This window comes from Medicago sativa, chromosome 4 (genome assembly GCF_051527215.1).
Source record: "Medicago sativa cultivar Bolivia chromosome 4, Bolivia_mono, whole genome shotgun sequence".
Lineage (NCBI taxonomy): Eukaryota > Viridiplantae > Streptophyta > Magnoliopsida > Fabales > Fabaceae > Medicago > Medicago sativa.
Window position 1 is genome coordinate 14,291,961 of NC_140752.1, and position 19,590 is coordinate 14,311,550.

Below are 19,590 nucleotides of genomic sequence, written 5' to 3' on the forward strand. Positions count from 1 at the left end.
ATCAAAATACACTACGTGAATCATACTTCAAATGCTATGAGGGATAGATTGAAAAAATATCCGAAAATTAACATGTATGTCTAGCTAGTAATGTTGCAACAGTGCCGGCCTGAGGGGATGCAATAAAGTTGTCAAATCTCAAAAATTAAATTCATTTTACATAAAGTTGTAGAGTCATACAAGTTCACCTCATATTTTAATTACATACATACATGTATGATAGAGATTTGGCAAGTGAACCAAAACTATTGAAGTAATAAATAAATTCGTATCCATGAGGACCGTTGTTAATTTCTACTCAGCAATTTCTTTATTAAAAAGGATGAATTAAATTCAATTGTTGCCTAGGCACTTGGATTGGTTTTCATAACGTAAACGTAAATAAAACAATAAAAGACTTGGTTTTAGAAAATTGTAGAGAAGTATGGTTAAGACCTTCGAATCCTCCGAAGTTCTTCTATGGTAATTTGCACTCATAATTCAAGCAATGATTATCTAGTTCAACGACAGATAAACAAAGTAATTCTACCCAATCTCTTGACCTAAAATTCTCTCTGCAAGTGACAAACCCTTAATCTCTTAAGTGAATTCGAAACCATTGGAGGTTTTAACAGAACGTTAATCCCTATTTCATAACCTAATAATGATCTATCTCTAGCTTGATTACTTAAGTTAATCCTATTACCTAGATCAGAGTCAAAAGCAGGGTTAGTGGTCATTCAATCTCTTAGATCAATTTTCATATTCATAAAGCTAGGGTTAATAGTCGATGATAAACTTACAAAAAGCATTAAACATAAAGTAATATGAATTAAAACTAGACTTTCATTGATATTCAAAGGAGTTCAACAAACTAGAGTTCCCATAGGATTACATCAGATTCATCTAAGTCTCAACCACAAATAGATTAGTTACTCATAGCTAAAGTACAAGATAACTAACGTAAAAACAAGGATTCATACGTGTATTGGATGATTGACTATGAGTTTTGATGGTCTCCCACCGGATCCGCAAAGCCTCTGCTCCAAAATATGCCGTTTCTCTCTAAAATTGTGAACCCTTATTCTGAAAACGGACTTTTCATTTTATAGGCCTGTGAAAATCGGCCCCCGAGCTATAAAAATCGGTGCCCGAACCTCTTTAAGCTGCACAAAATGTGTGCCCAGTCTGTCAAAATCTGGGCCCGAACTCTTCTATTCGGGGCCTGATTTTTTACGAATCAAAGTGTTATTCTGGTGGCTAAAATTCGACGCCCGAATGCATGAATTCGGCTCCCGAATTAGACTTTTGCTGGCAATCCAAAATCTTCATTTTTGTGCTTTCAGCTTCATAATCTTGATGAATTACCCTAAAAATTACATGAAAAAATGTCTACTAAACTAGTAATGACAGAGAGTCATCAATGTACATACACAAATGTAAAAATAAAAACATGCAAAGTAAAATCGTGAAGAACATGTATGTACATTTGTGTATGTACATTGATGACAGAGAGTCATCAATTATAAGGAAAATAAAAACATGTACGAACAAAATAAAACTAGCAAATAAGAAAATGAACCAAATGTAAAAATTGGGATGGAAAAAATTAAGAAGATTCCACAAGTTAAATCGTGATTTTAACGACATTGTCGGCCACAAAGTAAAGTAGGCCTCCAATTTTTTTATTTAATAATAATATTAATTTTATTAAGATTAATATTTTTAGGCCTCATAGTATACATTTTACTCACTAATTTTTCTACCATATATTAGTTCAGTAATAAAACTAATTAATCATATGAATGAATTTAATATTTTTTTTCATATTTTATTTAATTCTATGAAAATAAATTAGATTTGAAAGTTCTTTAATTCTATTGTTTTTTTTTTGAAGGATCTTTAATTCTATTGTTGTTAGTTTTTAAAAGACCTCGTTTTAAATTTCGTTTTGCTAAGGAGGCTACCTTTTATCAAGAGATTCGGAGAGATATCATATATATGTAATCCGAAGTTTTGTTAATGACCTCGTTTTAAGTTTCTATTATTAATCTGTTTGTCTTAGAACTTGTCTGTTGGTTTTACTTAATTTTAATCTAATATGTACACCTTGTGCTTAGTTTCAAGTTTTTTCATAACAAATTTTGCCTTTTAAAAATAAAATGTTTTGATCCTATTGATTTGTTGGACCAATCATGCATTGTTGCATGACATCTCTTGAAATTGGTATCTATTCTTGGGGGATTAGATGGAAGTATTTGTAGTAAGCTAGCTCATCTTATTTGTTGTGGCATTTAGGTTATGCTTATTTCGACGTAAAAAATATAAAAGGTTGATGCTTCTCTTTTGAATTATAGGAATGTTTAAGCTCGACAAGTGATGGTCTATATGATTCAACATTTGCCACATCTTCATCTTTTATATTGTTTATTCAAACAAAATTGGATGTGAATATTGTGTCGGCTAAGGATTACAATTGTTTATGGTTGATGCATCTTGAAGACACTAGTAATTTTTTAAAGTAATTTTTAAGACAATTTTTGGGACAACTGTCGTTTATTTTTTGATTGGTCGAAAACAATAGATAGATAGATAGATAGATAGATAGAGAGAGAGAGAGAGAGAGAGAGAGAGAGAGAGAGAGAGAGAGAGAGAGAGAGAGAGAGAGAGAGAGAGAGAGAGAGAGAGAGAGAGAGAGAGAGAGAGAGAGAGAGAGAGAGAGAGAGAGAGAGAGAGAGATTATATGAATATGACACCGTATAATATACCCAACACATTATACTCGACACGTTACAAAATACTCCACAATTGTGTGTTAATTATTAAAAAAATCAGAAACTCTATTCCTTAAAAAAAAAAAAAAAACTATATAACATACAATATCAAATGTCAAGTTTTGATTTTTGAAAACATTTAGAGTTTCTGATATTGTATGTTATATAGTTTCTACAATCATGCTAATCATCATCAACTTCTACAATCATTTACTCACATGTTCCTTTATTTAACACACATTGCCTCAACAAATATTTATTGTGTATTGGTTCAAGAATTGGTAATCTGCATCCTGAGGTGTAGATAGCATATGTGTTTGTTGTATCCTGAGGTGTAGATAGCATATGTGTTTGTTGTATTTACTCCTCGGGATGCTGATTACCTCTTCTTTATTAGCAATTAAAAAAACTGGACATAATCATTTCAATAAGCTTTTATTAATCCATTGCTTTCATAAAGATCTATTGGGTGAGGATTGGATAATCTGCATCCTAAGGTCTAGAACAATATACTTGTTGTATATCTAGACCTTAAGATACAGATTACCTCATTCTTATCATCATTATTAGGATGTAGAATAATTAATCAGGATTATTACGGAGCAGATAATTAACATTATTAGGTCGAGCAATGCATTATGCAACTTTTTGTGAGAATGGAGAAGACTATATCTGTTACTTTTTATAGCATATGCCCAGTATAAGAGGAGTGTAGACTAGATTAGATCCAACACTTGAAGAGATAGACAGATACTCCCTTCCTTTCTATTTATAAGCAAAATTGAATTTTTAGGTTCCTTCAATTAATGATGTATATGGTTCATAATATGGACCACATACATCATTAATTGAATGAACCTAAAAAGCCAATTTTGCTTATAATTAGAAACGGAGGGAGTAGTGTTATGTTAAGATTTTCTTAGTTTTGTTAGACGAGAAATGCTAGCAACACACATTTTAACACACACTTTTCAGGTGCCATTTAGCCTGGGAATGACTAGTTTTTTCCCAACATGGGAAAGTTTTTTTTTTTTTTTGAAGAAGCTAAATAGCCCACCCAAATTGGCCCCAACATGGGAAAGTTAGTTTTGAATCATTAGATTAAATAGGGAACATAATTTTATCATGGTCTCTCAACACTAAATTATTTTCACATCATCTTCTACCACCACCCTTCTCCCCTACCTTCGTGAGTTTTCCTCATCTTCAATTGTGGCTTCTTTTCACACCTCCATCTTTTCAGTGTTAGAGTTCCATCAACTTCCATATGTAGAAACCACAACATATACGATGCTTGTTGGAACAAAATGTGTTTAACAATAAACCTTTGAGAGTTTTGATGATAACAAGGTATTAAAAATTGTCAATTGAACCATCTAATATTTGTTCAAGTGTACAGGACCATAGTCAAAAATTTACATCATAAATAGGTTCTGGATGAACAAAAGAGAGCTTAGAAATCAACAAAAAGGAAGCTTAAAGCGTCTGAAGAGAACTGCTCCTGAAGACAAAAGTGCTCCTGGAGACAAAACGCTCCTGAAGATGATGACGTCATCAGAAGCTGAAGTTCATCAGAAGCAAGTTCATCAGAATCAACTTCATCAGAAGCTGAAAATCACTAGAAGCTGAAGATTCAAGATTTAATACTTCAAAAGCTGTTCAATGGACTCGAAAGCAATGCAGAAGGCTTGGAATGTGAAGCAACAATCATGTTGAGGAGATTTAAAGGCATTGGATGCTTATCTTCAAAAAGCTTTGACAAAGTACAATTGTACGAAGTGTACAACCACTATCTCCGCTACTCTGCAGTGTCTCCACTACAAGACAAGAAAAACAGCTCTGGAATACAGCTCTACCTGCAACTATGTTCCTTCGCTATGGGAATGGATTTGAAATTGGTTCTTCATAGGACAACAACCATATCAGGAAAAAGATCATTGGTGATTGATCAAAGCTTCAAACGACTCTTTTTTGATGTGCTGGCAATTTCACAACGTCTCTTTCACACCTTTATATAAAGGAGTGAAGACTCAGAGATTGGTAATGCTGAACACAAGACTCAACAAAATTTTTCAAGTGCCAAAACTCTGCTGAAATTGTTCTGCATTCAAAGTTCACTTAGAATTTATGTTTTCAAGTTCATATCTTAGAAATTCTAGAGTCTTAAGAGTCTATATATGATTTGTATTGTGAGCACCTCTGATTGTATATCAAGTGTTCAATCTCAAACATTTTTCTTTGTAATTCTGTTTGTTTAGAAGTCTCTTGCAGTTGTGCTTGAGCATTAGAAGTCTCTTGATTGTGTTCAGGAGCATAGGAAGTCTCTTGCTAGTCGTAGCAGTGAGCAGTTGTAATTTGACATTACATTTTAGTGAACTCTCCTTGGAAGTGCAAGGGGGACTGGACTACTTCCGGTTTGTGGAAGGAACCAGTATAATTGCTTTGTGTCTTTCTTCTCTCTCTCTCTCTCTCTCTCTCTCTCTCTCTCTCTCTGTTTTTATCCGCTGCATATTAGTTCTGAATATCACTTCAAAAGCAGTTCTCACTTTGCTTCTGATTAGTGTTTTCAGTTTAGGAGAAAACGAAGAAAAAGCTAACACAATTCAACCCCCCTTCTTGTGTTTTTCTCACCTTCAATGCTTACCTCAATAGAGTTGTGGTTTCACTATCAATATCTAAAGAGTCATATTTTCTTTAATTCTTCATCCTTATACTCACAAAATCCACAAATAAATTAATAAACCAGCTGGTATGAAAGTTAATTGCAGAAAATCCAAAACACATGATTATTGGAATATTATGAACACTTCCGATTCATCACCATCCTTGAAAACAAAACCCCAAAATCCAACTCTAAAAAATAAAATAATCTGGAAAAAAAACCAACTCAAGAATTGGATCCAACATCAAATGACTCGAATCTAGAAAACCCCTACTCTAAATCCGGATTCAACCTCATAAATTAAAAATCTCATGTTTGGACATGACAATGATATACAAGGATTTGAAAAATAGTATTAACCCATTTTTTCAAAGCCAAATTCGATTAAAGTCTCAGCTAATTCTATTATACAACCCATTTTTTTCTGCTTAAGAGTTAAACATGGTGGTGGTGGTAGGTATGATGGTTCTGTTCAGAAAGAGAGGAGAGGAGGAGGTAGAGAGAGAGTGAGAAATCTGGTTGGTGATGATTGTGAGGTTGAAGAGAAAGGGAGAAAAATTTAATGTTGAGGGAGTATGATAAGAGTGTGTTTTTCATTTAATGGTTAAAACTTACTTTCCCATGATGGGAAAAAACTAGCCTTTCCCGCTAAACCTCACCCATATTTCAACATACTCTTTGTGATCGATCAAAATTCACATGAGACCCACTAAATTTATATAGAACCTACATGATTTGGTGGGATCAATGTGAATTTTAACCAATCAAAAAGTATGTGTTAAAATGTGTGTTGCTAGCATTGAGATGTATTTTCCAAAAAGCAATGACTTGTTACACTAACCTCTTTAACCTCTCTATACACTTACGTTGCCTCTTCAAGCTAGAACGTAAATTTTATCTACCAACTATATGCATGTGTCGCGAGTCTTTAGACTAATTTGCTTAACACACAAATAGAGAGGCCAATTTCAAACCTATTTAAATACACGTGAAACCCATTAAAATACATAAAATTGGATGCCTTCATTGTGAATGTTCTAAGAGTAAAAGGTTAATACAAAATTCAAATATCTTGCCACACAAGTAACTCTTTCACTATCTTCAAAATCAATGAGAAGAACTGTTACAACATTAATGCAAAACTGACTAAGAACAAATTGATACCACAATATTAAATGAAAACATATTATGAAAATGAAAAGATATCTATCTATTTAATTTTACCACATCAAATAAAATATACTCTGATGTTTTACCTTTTCAAAATGCACCTAACTACCACTCTTCTCTATTGGCTATGCTCATATCCATTTTCTTCCAAGCAAAAAAATTACATCCATATCCTTCCATAATTTGATTTCCGTTTTCTTCTTTATTTTCTTTTGTTGCACAATAGAAACTCACCCCCTCATCCCTTACATCACGCTCAATTATGTAACTGTTATTTCTCTATAAAAATAGCATCAAAATTTTTTCAAGACACAACTGACAAGTTTTAATTGCATGATTTATTTGTTCACTTCCTATTTTTCAGCCACGCCTCTTTGAATTGTGGCAAATAGTGCATTGTGATTGGCTGCTCTTTATTCTTGAAGAATTCGTGATGTTATTTTTCTAGAGATATAGCATTGCTCATATTTTTTATGAGTATATGCAAGCTTCCTCTATTTCAATTCAACATGATGTACGCTACAATGTGATAAATTTGGATTCATATCACTAATAAAATGTATTTTTTCCCTATTTCTTAGTTTTGTAGGTTTATTATCAATCACTTTGTGAATGAAATAAAGTATGCGAACCGGTCATCTCCTCCTCTTATCAATGTTCAATAGACAAGAAAATATAGCCTGCCTTCAAGTTACATGTGATATATTTCGATTTGAATCTTCTCCTGCCCATTCACATGTTGTCCATTATTCCTTAACCTCAGTCATTCACATACCTGTTTTTTTATCTTTATTCTGCAATGAGATTTTTCTTTATGGATCAATCAACCGTTGGATTAGGAAAAAGAGAAATGGCAGAACAAAAAGGGCAAAAGAGGATCCAAATCCGATATACTATGAATATGCCAATAATTGATTACTAGACACACATGTTCCCAAAATTAATCTAAGTGAAATATCAATTAAAATTCATATTTGATATTATCTTGAAACCCATCCTACAAATAAACCTCCAAATTGTATTAAAACTTAATATTAATCCCTGCACTTTAGCATGGGCCATTTTCTAGTTCAAACTGTTTCAACATTACACAAATTGTGAAAGAGCAGCATGAAACAACCAAACGAAAAGATAGACAAACTGTTTCAATATAAAGATTTTTGATAGATTGGTATTTTGTTAATAATAGTCTAGACCCCGCATCATAGTAAAGAAGACTCAACCCACCTTCTATGAAAGGTTCCAGAGGACTCACATAATCATGCCCTAGAAAGTCGGACATCAAAACCTTATCAAGTCTTTTCTAAAAGGATAAATGCCACAAACATATTTGAAACCACCGCCTATACATAACAAGCACCCCAACAGAGCACCCTTCAAAAGCATATACCATGTCACATTGACTAAACCCTAAGTCACATTAAAGTAAACAACCAGTAGCACCATTCAAAAAGCATTTAAACAAGAAAAGGAAGCGAACATCTCATCCAATTACTTCATGCATTCAACTCCCTCCCGCATTGGCAACATGGCAGCACGATCTTGCAAGTCACCAGCCCCTTCTAACACAGTATAACAGCACCTTCTACCGTCCATGCTTGATCCTTCCTTGCCTAGCGCATTTGCAATGTACTTCACTTCCCTGCAAAATTATATCCCTTCAACCACATCCAGCTACTTGAAATCAGAATCCAATTGGTTGCGAATACATCATCAGGAATGTAGAGCAACATAAAAAAAATGAGGCATCAGGATAGAGTAAACACCTACTGCAGATGCACAACACGATTTTTACTTGACACTACATTGCAGAACCGGCCACATCAGAGGCAACAAGATAAAGTTAGCTTGCACAATTCAATGTCAGGGCCGGCCTAAGGGCCAAGCAATCCAAGCAAGGGCTATAGGCCTCAAAATTATGTGTGAAAAAAAAAGGCCTCTAAAAAATTAATTTGGTTATAAGTATATTATATGATAGATAAATTACAGATATTTGCATAACATAATTGATTACTAAAAAGACCTCAATTACTCTTGGTCATGAATTCAAATTTTGATCTCCACAAAATTGATTTTATATAAATATTATGTTTGAAAAATATATTTTTAAAGGCCACATTAAATTTTTTGCTTTAGGCCTCTTAATCTCTAGGGCCAGCCCTATTCAATGTGCATTAAGGCAAAGCGCATCAGATATTGACAACACTCACGACGGCAACAAGATAAGATTCGGCTTGCACAACACACCAATCACACACCAAAGCTTGGTAGGAAAGTAACACATCATGAGCACCATATATAAACACCAAATGCAAAATAAAATCAGCCCCTCGATCATCTCACTTTCCGCAGGAGGTAAGTCAAGCATCACTGGATACAAGCATTTATGCAGCAACACAAATCAACCAGATAAATAGGTATTTTGCATCAGTACCATGGAATCCAACTTCCTATCATGCTCACCCCCTCTTTTTGCCTGCATATCTTCAATGCTATTTGCTTCCCTATGCACATGAGAAAACATCACATTTTCCATCGCAGCTAGTATGTTCTTTAGTTTTTTTTTGTCATAAGTATGTTCTTTAGTTTATTACTCGCAAAACGTAAGTTCTATGGATATGCTACAATATTTTGTACCAATGATAGAGCAATATTTGAGTCTGATTCAACAATAACATTACATGTTTCCCTAAAAAAGAATTACCTTTTGTTAGCCACCACTTGTCAAACAGAATAAATAAAACTTCATATCCCTTTCCATAATTGAACCAGTGCACAAAACAATCAACACAACATAAAAAATGCATATCAGAGAAGCATAAAATCAGTTGTGCAATTTCTTTGTGAACCAGTTTGCTACATAAGTTCGTATTTCTCTTAACAGATTTTTGTTTTTTAAATGACGAATGTTAGTATATTAGTGTTGATAATAATATTGTGGGTGTAGATAAAATCATCAACCTTTTTATTACTCCATTCCATTACTCCTCCACCCCAACCACCAAACCAAAACCTTAGTCTTTATGTTACTTTATATCGCAACCGATGAGTTCTATGTTGGAATAATTTATTATTTTATTATATTCCAATATCATTATGTGGGCAAATATCGTAATAATAATTATATTAGCTATTTATCAATTGTGAGCCTTAGTTGATTAGTGATCAAATGAAGTAATAAGGCTATTAGATTTCTATTTAGAATATTAATTAATTAATTAATGGATATGAACTCAATATGAGTGGATGTCTGGATGACCCATTAACGGAATAATGGGAAACCCTAATGATCATACAATATAAAATAGGTTATGGTCCCCAATATACCATACACGGCAAAACTCTCTCTTCTCCCTATCTGAAGAGAACTTGAGGCATAAAGGTACTGGTTGAGGAAGAACCAAATCAGCCGCTGCTAACCTTGCTGTTGTTTCAGATCACCTTCTCTCTTTACCGTTGTTATTGAGACGGCTGCCATGAAAGCTTTATCCAGGTATTGCTAATACCCTAATTCTTACTATCCTTGATAAATCAAACATGTCGTAGATCCGATCACAATCATGTTCAATATTTTATTTGCTTCCGCTATTTGATTCATAATTGTTGAACATGTTCTATGAAATCTAAATTTCCAACAAGTGGTATCAGAGCGGTTTTCATGTTTGATTTATTGGGATAATTTGTTATCAACGCCTACGATCATTAATATTTGGGTTTCGGATTTTCCGTCCTATAAAATTTTGTTTGAACCATATTAGAAATTTGGGGATTCTATTACTTATTCTGTTTTATTAGCACATCAATGAGAAATTGCGTTCTACATGTGCGTCTTTTGATTATTATTATCGATCAAAATAACACTGACTATTGTTTAACTTTGATATTGAGGTCAACGTGTTTTTTTTTTTGGATTTTCGGTTATTGGTAGTTTCATAAAAAGTGTAAACTATTGCTTTAAGGGTTATATATTGATATTGTTTTGATGTGTTGTAATCCAAAGCAAATTTAATTTATATTTCAGTTAAGCTTTCTGTGCAAAAGTGATTATAATTTATTATTTTGTGAACTTTTTTTTTCAACACATCATTCAGAGTTATGAACTTTTTGTTTTAGTTATGACTAGATATTGCTTTGGTGGTATATATTGTTTACTCTTTGGATACTTGCTTTGTGTGTATGCCTTTTGTGTGTATGCATTCAATATTGTTTCTCTTTTTTATGGGTAAACACGGCTTCACTGTTATGTTAAAGAATTCGTCTAAAATTTGAGGTTTCATTCCAAAAGTTCATTAACTGATCATTGGATCAATTTGAATTTGATTACAAAATATCAATATGAAATTCATATTGTTTTGAGGTTATATCGGTTTTTTGATCTAAATATATGTATCTCTGGAATTTATTTAGATACATTAAAGTTGTTTAGATATAATCGGTGTTTCCTTTATCCAGTTTAGAGATATTCAAGCATATTTGAATTTGGATCAAATTTAAAATTTGAGTTTGATTTTGGTGATTTGATTTTATATATAAAATCTTTCGGTAAAAATAATTTTCAAATATTGTTATCATATCTTGCAGCTTAATTTCTATTTGAAATTAGTTTTGATTCACAAAGATTTTGTACATAAAGTTTGTTTTGAGAAATAGACAAACAAAAGTTAATATATATTTGGTTATCATATATTATTTATAAAATTTGTTGTCTCTTTTGAATAGTGTTTAAGAACACATCTCAAAATATTATGAAAGAATTTTGTAGTGCATGATTTAAAGCTTTGATTCTTCTAACTTTGGGAAATATGGAGTCTAGAGCTGGTTGTTTATTTATTTTTTTTTATTTTTTTAAGCATATAAAGATTTGTTTTCTTTATGTTGGAAATAATTGGTTCTAGAATTAATTGTTCCTTTTATTTAAAGAATCAATTGGTATATGTGAATCAATTGTGGCATGAATATTTTGATGTATGTAAGATTCAATTTTCTTTTGGTTTGAAATTGAATATTTTTCTTATAACATGATTATGATGTTAGAGTTTATTGTTATTAAGTTTTCTACAATAATATTTTGTCTTATCATGCATTTTGAATATATTTCATGCTATGTTTCTTGTTGCTTTTATGCGATATATGTAAATGTATTGTCATACACACATTGATGTGATTTGTGACTTGCATCTTCTTTCAAATTCGTGAGTTTGTCTTCACACTTAAGTATTGTCATACACGCAATGGTATGATTTGTGACTTTCATCTTCTTTCAAATTCGTGAATCTGACTTCACACTTAAGGGTTGTCGAGTGACCTTATGGTTACTTAGCAACATAATGGACTAATTCGGCCTACATATGTCGGTAGTGCCTTGTAAATTTAAGACATTTCCCATTTGCCTGTAAAATTAAGACCATTCATATTTAAATTCAATTATTGAACTGTCTAGTAATTTTGGTTGTTTTGGTTGAAACAACAATTAAGTTGCAAAAGTAACCTCTGTTGCGTAGATTTGATTCAATTGGAATTACAAAAGATGTAGTATGAAATTGTTCATGCGAGCTGTTTTAGTCGGCCAAAAGGAAGGCACAGCTTGACCGAATAATTACATACATGCGATGGTAAATATGCGGTAATTATTAAGTTTTCCATGTGGATAATGAGGATGTCAAAAGACACCCATTATCTGACAGGACTTCTTAAGTTTTATCCATGTGGATAATGAGGATATCAAAATGCACCCAATTTCTAACCGAACTTATTACCATATTTGATCGTTGCATTGAGATACCGTTTGCAGTTAATTCTTAGCAGTCAAAAGATTGTGTTTTAATGGTGCTTTGGTATCTTTTTTTTGGGTCTTTTAATTTACAACTTTTGATGTTAAATATGTGGTAATTCTTAAATTTTTCATGTGGGTAATGAGGATGTCAAAATTATAAGTTTAAGGGTTTGTTTGTGGAGGATTAATCATTACGATGAACCGATAATCCCAAGGCTCTCTTTTTATTATTGTTATTTACTTTTACTCAACTGAACCTCTCACTTTATAATCTTTCTTCTCCTCTAATCATTCTCTAAAAGTTAGTTAAATCGAACAACTCCCTAGCGGAACGATACTCTCTTTTACTACTACTTCGTGGTAGTGAACATGGCATCCATGGATGAAAGGAGAGAAAAGCTTAACTAACTTTGTATTGATGAATATGAAAATGTTACAATGAGTGAAAAGTTACAATAAAAGAGTACATCAAGGCCTATTTATAGGCATCCACTAACTAGTAACTAATACTCCTTATTACTAGCTCTAACTAACTATCTTTATTCTTAATAGCCTCCCTCAAACTCAAGGTAAGAGAACTCTTAGCTTGAGTTTGGATTACAAAGTTAACACCAAACAGAGGAAATTAAAATGCAGAAGTATTTGACAACCAAAAAGATAGTAGTTGATGTGCATAAGATGACTGATACAAAGCTGCACACCATAAGAGAAGACTTCCAATCAAACCACTTGTTTCCTCCAACAGAAACATCTTGCAAAATCTGCACTCCAACTACTAACCAAAACAGCTCTCTAGCAGATGTATAACCTCAATAATACTTCAAATGTATAGAAGCAAAACAAACTTCCAGCAAGTATGAATAACCAATCCAGAACCGGGAGGTACCAAAGGTGTAGGCAAGGAAAACATAGCACTCAAACTACAAAAACCAACATCACTAGCAGAACCAACAAAGTAGATATGTAAGCAATGCTTCACCAAACCAAACCAAATCCAACCAATATTTGATCTCAAGCAGTAACTAACCAAAGCCATAAGGCAAAACGCTTAACCATTGAGCAGAAGCCATAACTCTAGGCTTAACCACTTAACAGAAGCTACCATCAACAAAGCCAACAAAGGGCAACATGCTTAACCACCATAGGGCAGAAGCTATGATCATCAAGCCATAAGGCAAAAGCTTAACTACCAAGCAGAAACTATACTCAAAGTTTAACCACTTGACAGAAGCACAACAACAAGCTTAACCACCTATCAAAGGCAGAAGCAATCATCAAGAAAAAAAATATCAACGCTTAACCATCAATGGAAGAAGTGTCACGCTTAACAACCATTAACAGAAGCTACAAGAAGAAGAAAACGACGCTTAACCATCCTCGGACAGAAGCACAACGCTTAACCATTCATGACAGAAGCTTATCAACATAGCTTAACCATCATGAACAGAAGCACAAACAAGAATCAAAGCCAGCATAGGCTAATAACAAAACTGAGAATGCAGCCCTGCATCCCATCAAAACAGAATAGAGTAGGCACTCTCATAGTACCATAAGCAAAGGCTGAGGCCAAAAGCAGCTATAACGATCCAGGACCAAATAGAAAGAGGTAATGAATCATAACGATCCAGGACCAAATAGAAAGAGGTAATGAATCACAAACATCCAGTAAAGAATCCAACCAAAGCATGAGAGCTAAACTTGTCTTCAATCAAATTGCACTTGTAACCAGCTCTAATTGGTAACAAAGAAACCCAAACACAAATTTGTCTTCAATCTTGTGGAGAAACCAAGACTTTATTGCTTGCCATTGATGTTTCAAATTGACAGAAACCAACATATCTCCACACGCAGAACCAAAGTTCTTAATGATCTTCAAATTTCCAATCTTCACAAAGTCCATCCTTTGTACCAGAAAAAAAAAATTAACCTACGTGTTGCACCAAACCAAAACACGCTTCTGTAGAAACCTTTACTGAACCACAACTTGGCACATACAGAGTTATCTTCACACTATATGTCCCCCTTCAAACTCAAAGTGGAAAAGTTTACCAATTTGAGTGTGAAATACAATGAAAATTGCAATTGTAAATGGGAGGAACACAAAAAAAAAAAAAAACAGCTTCTGAACAGCATATGCTTCTGCTTCTGAACAACAAAAAATGCTTCTGAACAATACAGCTTCTGAGAAGAATACAGCTTCTGAACCAACAAAACAGCTTCTGAACCAACAAAACAGCTTCTGAACTAACAATACAGCTTCTGAACTAACAATACAGCTTCTGAACCAACAAAACAGCTTCTGAACCAACAAAACAGCTTCTGAAACGAGATTCACGCGCTTCTGTAAACTTGCTTATGCACGAAAAAAAAACTTATGCAAAACTTCTTTTCCAAAACCTGAGTCAATTGAAGCTTCATGTCTACAATCATGTTAGAAATCGTGCCATATGAACCGAATCAGATGCGATGAACAAGAAATTTCACTGTCGCTGATGAACTCAAATCACAAATCAAAAATGAATACGAGAAGGAAAAAAAACTGTTATAGATCGAACGATGACGACATGACGAGAACAGATTGAAAACAAAATAGATCGATATGAATCAAGGATTAAACGCAAAAACAAGAGGAATCGAATTTGACTCTCGAAACCCTAAGATTTGGGGAAAATGACAAGAGTGAAATCGAACAAAAATTGAAACAAAAAGGGCAAGATTCGAATCAAGAATAGCAACATGACAAACTCAATCACGAAAGGATTCAGAAACTGGAATGAAGAATTCGAACAAGACTTTCGAATTGCATGTGAATATGAAATTGAGATGCAGATCAAAAGAGAAATTGATCGAACAAATCAAGAACACAAACTGATTCGAAGTACTGGACAAAGATCATAGGAAAGAAAAATTGAATTTCAATTTGAGATTGTAACAGAGTCAAGAAAGAAAGGTAAAGAAAACGAAGAGAAGTGAAATACGAGAAAGAAAGTGAACGTGAGAAAATTTTATTTTCTCGAGAAAATGCAGCGGAAAATATCCTTCAAGGTGGATACCAGATTTGATGCTCTGATACCATGTTAGTGAACATGGCATCCATGGATGAAAGGAGAGAAAAGCTTAACTAACTTTGTATTGATGAATATGAAAATGTTACAATGAGTGAAAAGTTACAATAAAAGAGTACATCAAGGCCTATTTATAGGCATCCACTAACTAGTAACTAATACTCCTTATTACTAGCTCTAACTAACTATCTTTATTCTTAATACTTCGATAGACCGTGCACTTGTGGTTTGGCCTATCAGTATCGCTGTATCGCAAGCTATCGCACGTGAAGGAGCATAAGTGAGATATGCCCTTTTTGTAGCAAGAAAATACCTTTTGGATGACAGAAATTAAGTGTAACAAATTAAGTGTAAACAAATTTAAGAATATTGCATCCGTTTGTTATAGTTTTTTAACAAATTAGAATCTAAGAAAAAAAAATCTTAAAACAGCTTCAAATGAGAAGTTGTTAGGAGCAGCTTCTTAAAAAATAGATTTTTTTTAAGAGGAGAGAGAAAATGCGATTCAAAGCATTGAACTAATTTTGTAACAAAAAATCCCTTTTATATAGTTGTATCCAAACAAACTAACCCGTTTGTTATAGCTTTTTTTAAAATAGATTTTTGTAGTGCAACATATTTTTGTTAAAGTTTTTTTAACAAAGAATTTTTTATAGAAAGTTTCAAATAAAAAATGGGTTTGAATAGCTTATCTTAAAATGTCATTCTAGATATTTCATCATTTTGTTATAATTTTTTTGGATACTAAAATTTTGAAAAAAACTCTAAAAAAAAAAGCTATTTCAAATAGTTTTTCATAAAAATCATTTTTGAAATATATCATTTTGAAAAAATATGCGATTTTTACTATGTAAAATCTCGAACAATGAATATTTAGGTTAGTGAATGTCAAAATATCTTTTTTAACTTATAACAAATGAGTTTGAAATAACTTATACTATTTTTGAGTAAATTTCCAAAAAAATCTATTTTTAAAATTACAAAGGAAAATCTATCTTTTTAGAATCTATAACAAACGAGCCCTATAACAAACGCAAAATAAATTCAGATTTTTAATAAAATCTCTAATCTCTAAATTATTTTATGTCAAAATCACTTTTATTTTAATCCGTAACAAACGGGCCCTAAATTATTTTGAAAAAAAAAATAGAATCTTTTTTTTTTGTGGTGGTGGCTGAGGTTTGAACCACGGACCTTGCATGTATTATGCATTGTCCCTACCAACTGATTATGTTATGATTAAAAATTAACATTCAATAAAACCTTCAATGTGGAGAAGAATTTTATACTTTATTACTTTGATAATTCTGAACACACTTGCTAAAAGTCTATCAATATAGAAGAGGGAGCCAATGATTATATAATTGATTTGTATAATTGATGCGAATAAGGAAGTGGAATAAATTATGCAATGAATTTTTTTTAAAAATAAATTCTTTATGATCTAATGATTTAATTAAAAAATAGATTGCTCATAACATCGTTCTATTTATTCATAAATATTCAATGGTGTTTTACATTCATACATAACTTTATGATGATATAAACATATATTTTTTCCTTTACTCTTGTGAAAGGTTAAAAAATTTATTTAAAGGATGACAAGTAAGTAAAATTGTATTTAATTAGTTTGATTATTATGTTTATCACATGATCTCTTTCCTAAGTGTGCTAAAGGGACAAAGATAACACATTGATATATTTTAAGGACATTTAGTAATGATTCTAGAATTCGGAAGGGTTTTTAATATTTTTACGCTACTCTTCAATATGGTTATTTATGCTTTACCTATGAATAGCTAAATTCCTTGTGATTAGGTCTAAGGTGATTTTGTTCTAGTTGTTTGATCAATGTAAGGCGTGAAACTCTATTCAATACAATTTCAATTCTAGTCTTTATACAAGATAATTAGAATTTAATGCTTTTTGTATTTTGATCACATATAAAATGAACTCAAAGATCAATTGACTATTATCACTAAAAGTTGACTTGGATCTAGTTATACTCTTCAATCAAACATGTCACTTTAGAGATATCAACATGTTAGGTTGTGATTAAAAATTAACATTCAATAAAACCTTCAATGTTACAGACTCCCCTAAGAGATTAGTTAGTTGTAATCTAAGGAGAGGGATCTGTGTCAAGAGATTGATCAAAACAATTTTAATTTGTTAATGATAATGAAGCTAGAATAATAATTGTAGGGTTTAAGTGCAGTTTACCAAACATTGACGGATATAAAATTCGAAAGGTATGATCATTTTTCTCCCAAAATCATTACAAATTATTTACATTTTGATATTTAATATTTGATTGTTAAACAAACTATTTGCATTGTGAGACCCCCCCAATTTTAATACATCTGTGTTGATAATGTCTTTGCCGTGTAGAAAATAATGTAGTTCATGTGAAGAAGAATTTTATACTTCATTACTTCAATAATTCTTAACACACTTACTAAAAGTCTATCAATATGCAAGAGGGGGAGCCAATGATTGTATAATTGATGCGAATAAGGAAGTGGAATAAATCATGCAAGAATTTTTTTTAAAATATAAATTCTTTATGATCTAATGATTTAATTAAAAAATAGATTGCTCAAAACATACGTTCTACTTATTCATAAATATTCAATGGTGTTTTATATTGATACATAACTTTACGATGGTATAAACATATATTTTTCCCTTTACTCTTGTGAAAGGATTAAAAATAATAAAATTATTTAAAGGATGACAAGTTAGTAAAATTTTATTTAATTATTTTGATTATTATGTTTATTACATGATCTCTTTCCTAAGTGTGCTAAAGGGACAAAAATAACACATTGATATATTTAAAGGACATTTAGAAATGATTCTAGAATTTTGAAGGGTTAAAAAAATTTATAATGCGTAAACTATCTAATTATTTCTATAAGACCATGAAATTTATTATACACTATAAATAGATCAAGTCATTTACTATTATTTGGATGCAAATTGGAAAAAATATGGTTAAAACTCCGAAATTAGTTTATGTTCTAATTCTATTTCTTTCCATATTTCTTAGCATAAAAGTATCTAATTCTAGTTTCCGTACTTATACCAGTAATTGTATAAGAGATAAAGATTGTCCAAAATATCATGGAGTTAATGTTAGGTGTCGTAAAGGCGAGTGTGTACCGATCTAAAACATCCTAATGAGATAAATGAGTTCTTTCTCTAGCAGGAGAATTGTACGGTATACCTTATGCTAGAATATTTCACTTGTTGTCATTTAGTTTTTGTGCATGCTCTCAAAAATTATTTTTTCTTCTTTTGTTTTTTCCTAATCATGGACCTTGAAATTTAGATTTTGAAATCTATGATGATGGAAATGAAATAAGATAACAAAGAGAGTTTTATTTATAGTGTCTCCTTATGATGGCACCATGTCAAATTAGATTTGTTAGCTGTTTTTTTATGCATTTCCAGTTGAGTTCAATGTAATAATGGAGTATTTGAAGCTGTTTTATTTATAATGGAGTATTTATAGTGTCTCCTTAATAATGGAGTATTTAGCCATGGTTTCACTAGATTGGGCCACATTTGGACCCCAAAAGAAGCAATTCCATTGGACAATTTTTGGGCCACGATTTTGAGGAGCGTCTGAACATAATTTAAATTTTATTTCACATTGGGGCACAATTTTGATGGACCGGGGCACAACTCATAGTCAGTCCTCCAATTTATGTAATAAATCTTTCTTTTGAATTAGTTGTTTATGCTTTAGCTATGAGTAACTAATTTCATTGTGGTTAAGCCTGAGATGAACCTTTTGTAAGCTATATGGCAATGTGATTTGTAAGAACTCTCTTGAATATCAATGAAGATCTAGTCTTATGCAGATTTCCTTGAGTTTAATGTCTTTAATATGTTTATGATTGACTAGTAGCCCTAGCATTTTGAATGTATGAATTGAATATAGACTTTGAATGACTACTTGCCACAACTTCTAAATTTGACCTAGGTAATCTGATTAGCTTAACTAGTTAAGCTAGAGATAGATAATTGTTAAGTTATGATTTAGATATTAACAAACTTTTAAAACCTCCCACGGTTTTGAATTCACTTAAGAGATTAAGAGATTGTGACTTTATGAGAGAGTTCTAATTCAAGACTATTGTTAAACTAGTGAAACAATGA

At 32.1% G+C, this 19,590-nt stretch overlaps 1 long non-coding RNA gene across 1 annotated transcript; it reads left to right on the forward strand.

The window, feature by feature from the left end:
* The first annotated feature begins 16,175 nt into the window (after positions 1–16,175).
* LOC146926544 (uncharacterized) lies at positions 16,176–19,293 on the forward strand. The gene is made up of 2 exons (XR_015034148.1): positions 16,176–17,675; positions 17,815–19,293. It is a non-coding gene; the product is annotated as an uncharacterized LOC146926544 (long non-coding RNA).
* The last annotated feature ends 297 nt before the right edge of the window (positions 19,294–19,590 follow it).